Source organism: Pelodiscus sinensis, chromosome 3 (genome assembly GCF_052426305.1).
Source record: "Pelodiscus sinensis isolate ZL-2025 chromosome 3, ASM5242630v1, whole genome shotgun sequence".
NCBI classification, from domain to species: Eukaryota; Metazoa; Chordata; order Testudines; family Trionychidae; genus Pelodiscus; species Pelodiscus sinensis.
The window spans coordinates 139875250-139882976 of record NC_143054.1 but is presented as its reverse complement, the minus strand read 5'-3'; positions in this window follow the sequence as shown (position 1 = coordinate 139882976).

Sequence of the window (7727 nt, the reverse complement as noted above, 5' to 3'; positions counted from 1 at the left end):
CTCAAAAGGTTACATTCTAGAATATACTTTAAAAACAACAAATCATCTGGTAGCACTCTAAAGACTAACAAAATATGTAGATGGTTTCATGAGCTTTCGTGGGCACAGCCCACTTCTTCAGATGACCGGAGTCATCTGGAACACTCCGGTCACCTGAGGAAGTGGGCTGTGCCCATGATAGCTCATGATACCATCTACATACTTTGTTAGTCTTTAAAATGCTACCAGACCATTTGTTGTTTTTGAAGTTTTTCCTGATACAGACTAACTCGGCTCCCCCTCTGAATTCTAGAATATGTTTGCTAGATTATATAGAGTGATCTGTTTAATTATTTCTGCTCCCACCTTTTTGCAATCCCTGCAGATTATTGAAGGTATGTGTTTATTCACATGTCTCCAAAAATTCACCTCTCTCACCATTTTTATAATCTGATACTGTTACTTCTGATGTCCAGAATCTCTTGTTTAACTGGAACCTGATCCTCCTCTTCAGTGTTAATACTACAAATGTGGGAGCGAGAAAGATTTGGGGAGAGTGGGTTGTTTTGTTTTTAGCCACGTTCACCTTATTTATGCTGTCTGAATCATAACATGTTGATATGCAAGTGCTGTGCAAGATTTTGCCCTGTTACTCTGGCTTTTGCTATTACTGCATCTCCCAGGGCTCCCAGGGTACATCTAGACTACAGGCTTCTTGTGCAAGAGAGCATCCACACTGCAAAAGCACATAGGAAAAGAAATGTGCGTTTTTGAAAGACAGCGCCAGACTGCCTGGACACTATCTTGCATGTAAGCAGCGATTGCTTGGACAGGATGGCCACCAGAGCACCTGTGCTTTTTCTCCTTCCCTCTTCTTTCGAAAAAAATCCCTCTTCCCCATCCACACACCCCTTTTGGCAAAAGAGCTCTTTCGCAAAAAGGCTTCTTTCTTGTAGAATGAGATTTACCAATTGCACAAAAAGTCCTCTGTTCTTTCGATTTACTGTCGAAAGAACACATTTGCAGTATGGTCGTAACTCAAGTTTTGTCGGAAAAATGGCCATTTTTATGACAAACTCTGTAGTCTGGACATAGCCCCAGTGTCAGCCAGTGTACCTTCTGAGACTCTCCATCCCTGCTGCATCTGGGTCTCTTTACTAGCTAGCATTGTCCCAAAAGTGGATGGTCTTTACCAGAGCAGGAACATGGTTAAGCTGTCCATGGGATGTGCTAATTCACATACATTCCCAAGCAGCCTTTGGATCCTCAACAACAAGCTCAAACCGCCTTTCTCTGCAGAACTCTTGGAAGAGGGAGGCAAACTGAATACACAGGTGCCAGCTGTGGAAGCAATCAAGGCCGCTGTATTTATTAAACCAACTGATTCTACTCAATAAGCTTTTGTCTTTAGTCAAGACAATTAATGGTTTTTGTCTGATAAGCTTTGAAGGGGGAAAATGAGATGCTGATTTGTGTGCAAGGGTCATGGCAATTGTTCACAAGTACACATGGAGTGTGTGAGCAAGACAGATATTGTAATGGTGATGAAAATTGCTAAGCTTATAAACAAGAAGAGCCAAATTCTAACTGGAACATTCTAACTTGTCTTGCTCACTTCAAAAATTGCCTTAAGCTTTAAACATTAGGGGCTAATCCTGGAACTTGCCAAGTATCCTTCACCCTAATTGACTACAGTGGGAATTGAGATCACTTAGCATCTTGAAGGATCAGCCTCTTTGGCACCTTTAAGATCGAGTCTGACGATGCTGAATAAAACTATTCTTGGGGACAGCCTGCAATTATATAGTATGAGCTCATTTTTTCACTATAAAATGTGAGCCGGATCCATTCATAACTGCCAGGCAGTATTACAACAGGCAAGTCCTTTTTTTTCATTGCATGGGGTAGTGGGGGAACTAACAAGCTTTAATGAGCTTCAGAAATAGCTGCCGCATCAACAGAATTGTGACTGTGCTGGGTTTTCTAATGCGAGTACCTGTTCAGCAGATCTCACTTTAAACAATAGAATCGGAATAGCTCAGACAATGTAAAACAGCTACTTTATTTGTCAGCTGCACACCCATTGTCTTCAGTCAGCCAGCAGAGCAGCTTCAGCTGTACATTCCTGGGAAGTGAATAATAGCAGTGGAGATTACACTGCAGTACCACATCTATTACTAGCACATTATAAAGATTGAATATAACCTAATTAGGAAATGCTGCAGTCTGCAGGGTGTGGACATGGACTGCTAGAGTCATTTTACATGACCTTTGCTTATTGAAAATGGGAGTCCACAGAGGATAAAACAAAGGTACTAACGTAGATCTTGGTCCTCTATCTAGATTTCAGAAATACATTCCTCATACCCTTACTATAAGACAGTGCTGTCCCCTACATTTCACTTGTAGGAACTCCATTGCAAACAGCAGCATGAGCCAAGTTAGGACAATCTCTTATGTTTTATTCAATGAGGATTAATGCAAAATTCTGTCTTCAGGAGCCCAGTTTTTCTAAGTCATCCAGAATTTTCCCCTACCAGGTCCTTGGGTAGCAGTGGAGCCCTCAGCAACCAGGATCCCCAGGGGCAATAGGGCCAGCAGCTAACACCCCGTGGAACTGGGGACCAGGACCATAGGTCATCTGGTATGCTGGGAGCTGGGATTCTGGTGTGGGGTGCAAAATCTGGGAAGTGTTACTTCCCACAGTCCTGTCTTCTGACAGTGGCCAGTACCACTGGCCGAACCAAATAATCATCGAGTGAACCATCCCCGTCATCCACTCCTAGGTTCTGGCAAGCGGAGGCTAGGGACTGGCGGAGCATGGGATTTCTCTGACATAAAAATACATCTAGACTGGAGATTGCATTTTTGCATCTTATAGCTTTTGTGTGTATCGAGAGAGAGCATTTAACTGGACTGAAAGTGATATCAGAGGAAAAAATCCAAAGGAAAAATGCTCTGAATATTTTAACGTTTTAACTGGTAAAACTGAAATATATAGCTTGAAATTGAGTCCATCTACTAAAATCAACAGCGAACTCCAGAAAGTGTTAACACCAGCAATAGGAAACCTTCATTGTAAGTATCAGTTTTCCAGAGTGATGAGTTTGTAATGTATACACTGGTTATTGTTATGTTTTTACCAGTATTTCTGTTACAGAATGAAGATGTACCTTCTATCTGGCTGAGTTCTGTGATAAATAGTATGTGCTTAAAATACTGATGAAGCTGCACAGATGCAAGTTGTATAGGATAGTGCTGAAAAAAAGTCTATTAACCTAGGAGAAATAGGAAATTTTTCTCAGATGAGAGCATTGTCATCTGCAGAATCTAAGTTGCCATTCAAAGTCCAAAATACATGCATGCAGATCATATCCTGGAAAGAAACATTTGGAAACTGTTTAGCCTAAGATTAGTCTTAACAAATGTGTTAAATTACTGTAGTTAATCAGCTTTTAATTAACTTGAGTTAAAAGCTCTAGCATAGACAAGCCCCAAAATGGGAAAGGCTCCACTGAAGTCAATGGGAATTTTGTCTCCTTAAGATTTACATGATCAGATCCTCAAGCCCTTTGCAATTTGGAGTCACTTGATATTTCAAAACCCCACATATCTTTAGAGAACTTATTTGTTACAAGTGTCCTCATCAGTAATCCAGTATTACAGGACCACGTATTTCAGTGAGGAAAGAGATTTGGATTAATCTTTAAACATTAGTCATGCTGCTGAATGACATAATTAGCATTTCTTAACTGACCACAAGGCTTAAGGCTTGTGTATACGGCCTTGCAGTTTGGACTACAGGGAAGCAAATAGCTGTGCTCACTGCATACTGTGCTAGTAACTCCCCCATGCAGATCTTTCTGGCATGAACTAAAAACATACGTCATTTGTTTTAATGTAATCATTTTTTGAAAGGTGTGTTTCTATTATTATGCAACTACCAGTTTCACTAGTTAAGAAGAAGGACAAGATCAGCAACCCAGCAATTGCTACTGCCAGCACTGGTTTGGTTTCAGCAGTTTTCTTGTTACAGACATATTATTAGGATGGTAGACCAAGAAATGACAGAGAATGCTTGCCAAGGAATGCCACTACATGCCCAGTGATCTTGTGAATGCCAAAAGTTTTAATATCATAAAGTTGCCAGTGATGGATAAAAATGGAATATGATGTCAGAACATGCGGACCTAGGCAGAGATGTGATCTAGGTGATGTTTGGTTTACAAGGAGGCTCTGTGCCTGTGGAATTTACCATGATGATCATGCCACTTTTACATATGCTACATAGGCAGGTGTTTTTTAAATGTATCCCACAATGTCACGTTGTTGGGTGTTGACTAAAGAGAGGCACCATCCTCTTGCCTTCTACAAATCAAAGTAAAAGATTCATCACTGAAAAAAGGTTACAGAGAAGATTTCATTCGATTCCTTAAAGGATTTTTTTCAGAAGAAGATTTCTTTGCGTTTACAATGAATCCACTCTGCACTCCTTACTCAGAGTGGGATTATTTCCCATAGGAGATATGTGAGCAGAAATGCACAGATAATTAATTATTCTTAAGAATAAAAGAATTCTCTAGCTTTGAAAATTTCCATTGGGCATGGTTGTGGATGTGTGTAACTGGGGGAAGGCCCCATTTATTTCAGGGCTAAGTTTTTAGATTGACTCTAGTTTGGCCCTGCTTTCCACTGTATAGTGTTTGTTTTTAAAATGTGTCAGAATCTATGAAATCTTTTGTGCGGATGGCCAGTAAGTTCTGATTCATGGCCTCTTGAAGGAGTTTCATATTGTTTAATAATACCTACTTTATATGGATCTGTGTTTCCAAGTTTAGAGTGGATCTGTGTTTCCAAGTTTAAAGTATCACAGGCACTGATGAATAACAGGACAGATTTCCAGCAGTACAAAATATAGGTGTTCAGAGTACAGACCTTTCTGCAAATAATACTTCTGGAACATTTGGTGACAGAACCACATATTTCATTCCTGTCTGCACTTCACCAAAAACAAGAGGGCCAACTTGGAGGGGCTTCCATGCTTTTAAATGTAACCACTATCCAAGTACAGTGAACTTGAGCAGAAAACCCACTGAAGTCAATGGAAAGGCTCTCTGATTTCAATGGGCTTTGGATCTGGAAATGTGCCTGGGTAATGTTTGCAATTTTTTAACTATAAACTGGAATGTTATTGATACCCAATTTTAAATTGTACTTCTATTTAGAATAAAACAAGCTCAAGATTAACCAATGGGGAAGTTCATTTCCAAAGGCACCGTCTCTTGAAGGTGATCTGAAAATGACAATGTAAATGTAATTTATTATTGTAAAGTGTGCTGAAACGTAACACAGAAACCAGACTATGATAATAAATCAGCATGGAAACAAACTACACTTCACAATCCTTTTTAATCCCTGTGAAGTTATGCCAGTTCCACTAAGATGCTCCAAAGGGCCCAGTTACCAGAGAACTCTGAAAGGGCAGGGAGCTGACTCAGAATGCAGTCAGAGTGGCATTTCATACGTGCAACCATTTTCAAAATTCCTTTACTATAAAGTAAGAAGAGACTGGGTTTCTTCACCTCAGGAGGAATTACTACTTATTGTCCTGAAGAGCAAATATTCACCAAGACAATGTTACCATAAAGCTCAATAATTACTTCCATGGGTATAACCCAGCACAGGGGCAGGAAACCCCATGAGCTTCTTGTGGCATTTCCTGTTATGGTAGTTATCTATCTAGCCCCGTAGAAGGAGCAATAGATGTGACCTCAAAAGGCCGTTACAGGTTGACTGAAGTATTCCCTACAATCAGTCAAATTCCACACAGCTGCAGAGGCTGGTAGGGATGAAGAAAGGGGTTCCCCTTTGATACCACTCCCACCCATGCACATCCCAGTACAACTCTCTGGATGTATGCGGTCATGGGAATCCTTCTTCTCCTCCTGCCCTGCCATTTATCAGCTTTTTTTCTGCTGTCATTGAAATCTCTACGACGTGGAGAGTATTTTCAAACAAACATAAATACAGTCCCGGGAGAGCTATAGGAGGCTGATCTGTAGAGAGTGGGCAGCATCACATTGCATCTCTCCTATCTACCCCACCCTCTCATCATCACCACAACAATCTAATTCCTATCTCTGCCTCCCTTCCCAATGTATTTGGATGGTTAGCACTGCCTATCTTGGCTACATTCCTATCGTGGCTACATGTGTTCCAGCTGACATACTAATTAGAACACAACAATTATTGTCATAACTGTCTTTTAAAATTCTCCACATCACAAGAGGATTCTCCCCCTACTATTTAAGGGGTGGGATGTGGCTGGACCTGCAGCCACACCACAGATTTATTAAATTCTATAACTGGCCTCAAGAAGTTTGGATCTGGATCCAGAGATCAGAACTGTGGCTTTGGTTTGTGGCTATTTTCCCTTACTATATGCAGTGGAATGTAAGAGAAACCCTTTATAATGGTGCAAATCAGGAATACTTCCACCAATATCAATGGAGTCATATTAGTCGTCTCCAACCTTTTTAAGCACTAGATCACTTTTTTTAATTTAAGTGCAATGTAAGAACAAGTCATGCAAAATTAATCTGATAGCTTTCTTTGATAGGATAACGAGCCTTGTGGATAAGGGAGAAGCGGTGGATGTCATATACCTAGACTTTAGTAAGGCATTTGATACGGTCTCGCATGATATTCTTATTGATAAACTAGGCAAATATAACTTAGATAGGGCCACGATAAGGTGGGTGCATAATTGGCTGGATAACCGTAGTCAGAGAGTTGTTGTTAACGGTGCTAAATCCTGCTGGAAAGGGATAACAAGTGGAGTTCCGCAAGGGTCTGTTTTGGGACCCGTACTGTTCAATATCTTCATCAATGATGTAGATATTGGGATAGAGAGTACGCTTATTAAGTTTGCAGATGATACCAAACTGGGTGGGGTTGCAACTTCTTTGGAGGATAGGGACATAATTCAAAATGACCTTAGCAAGTTAGAGAAATGGTCAGAGGTAAACAGGATGAAGTTTAATAAAGAGAAATGCAAAGTGCTCCACTTAGGAAGGAACAATCAGTTCCATACATACAAGATGGGAAGCGACTGTCTAGGAAGGAGCATGGCGGAAAGGGATCTAGGGGACCACAAGTTGAATATGAGTCAACAGTGTGATGCTGCTGCAAAAAAAGCAAATATGATTCTAGGTTGTATCAGCAGGTGTGTTGTAAGCAAAACTCGTGAAGTCATTCTGCCGCTCTACTCTGCACTAGTTAGGCCTCAGCTGGAGTACTGTGTCCAGTTCTGGGCGCCACATTTCAAGAAAGATGTGGAGAAATTGGAAGGGGTACAGAGAAGAGTGACAAGAATGATTAAAGGTTTAGAGAACATGACCTATGAAGCCAGGCTTCATGAACTGGGCTTGTTTAGTTTGGAAAAAAGAAGATTAAGGGTGATAGCGGTTTTCAAATATCTAAAAGGGTGTCACAAGGAGGAAGGAGAAAATTTGTTCCTCTTGGTTTCTGAGGACAGGACAAGGAGTAATGGGTTTAAAGTGCAGCAAGGGAGGTTTAGATTGGACATTAGGAAAAAATTCCTAACTGTCAGCGTGGTCAAATATTGGAATAAATTGCCGAGGGAGGTGGTGGAATCTCCCTCTCTGGAGATATTTAAGAACAGGTTAGATAGACATCTGTCAGGGATGGTGTAGACGGAGCTTGGTCCTGCCTTGAGGGTGGGGGGC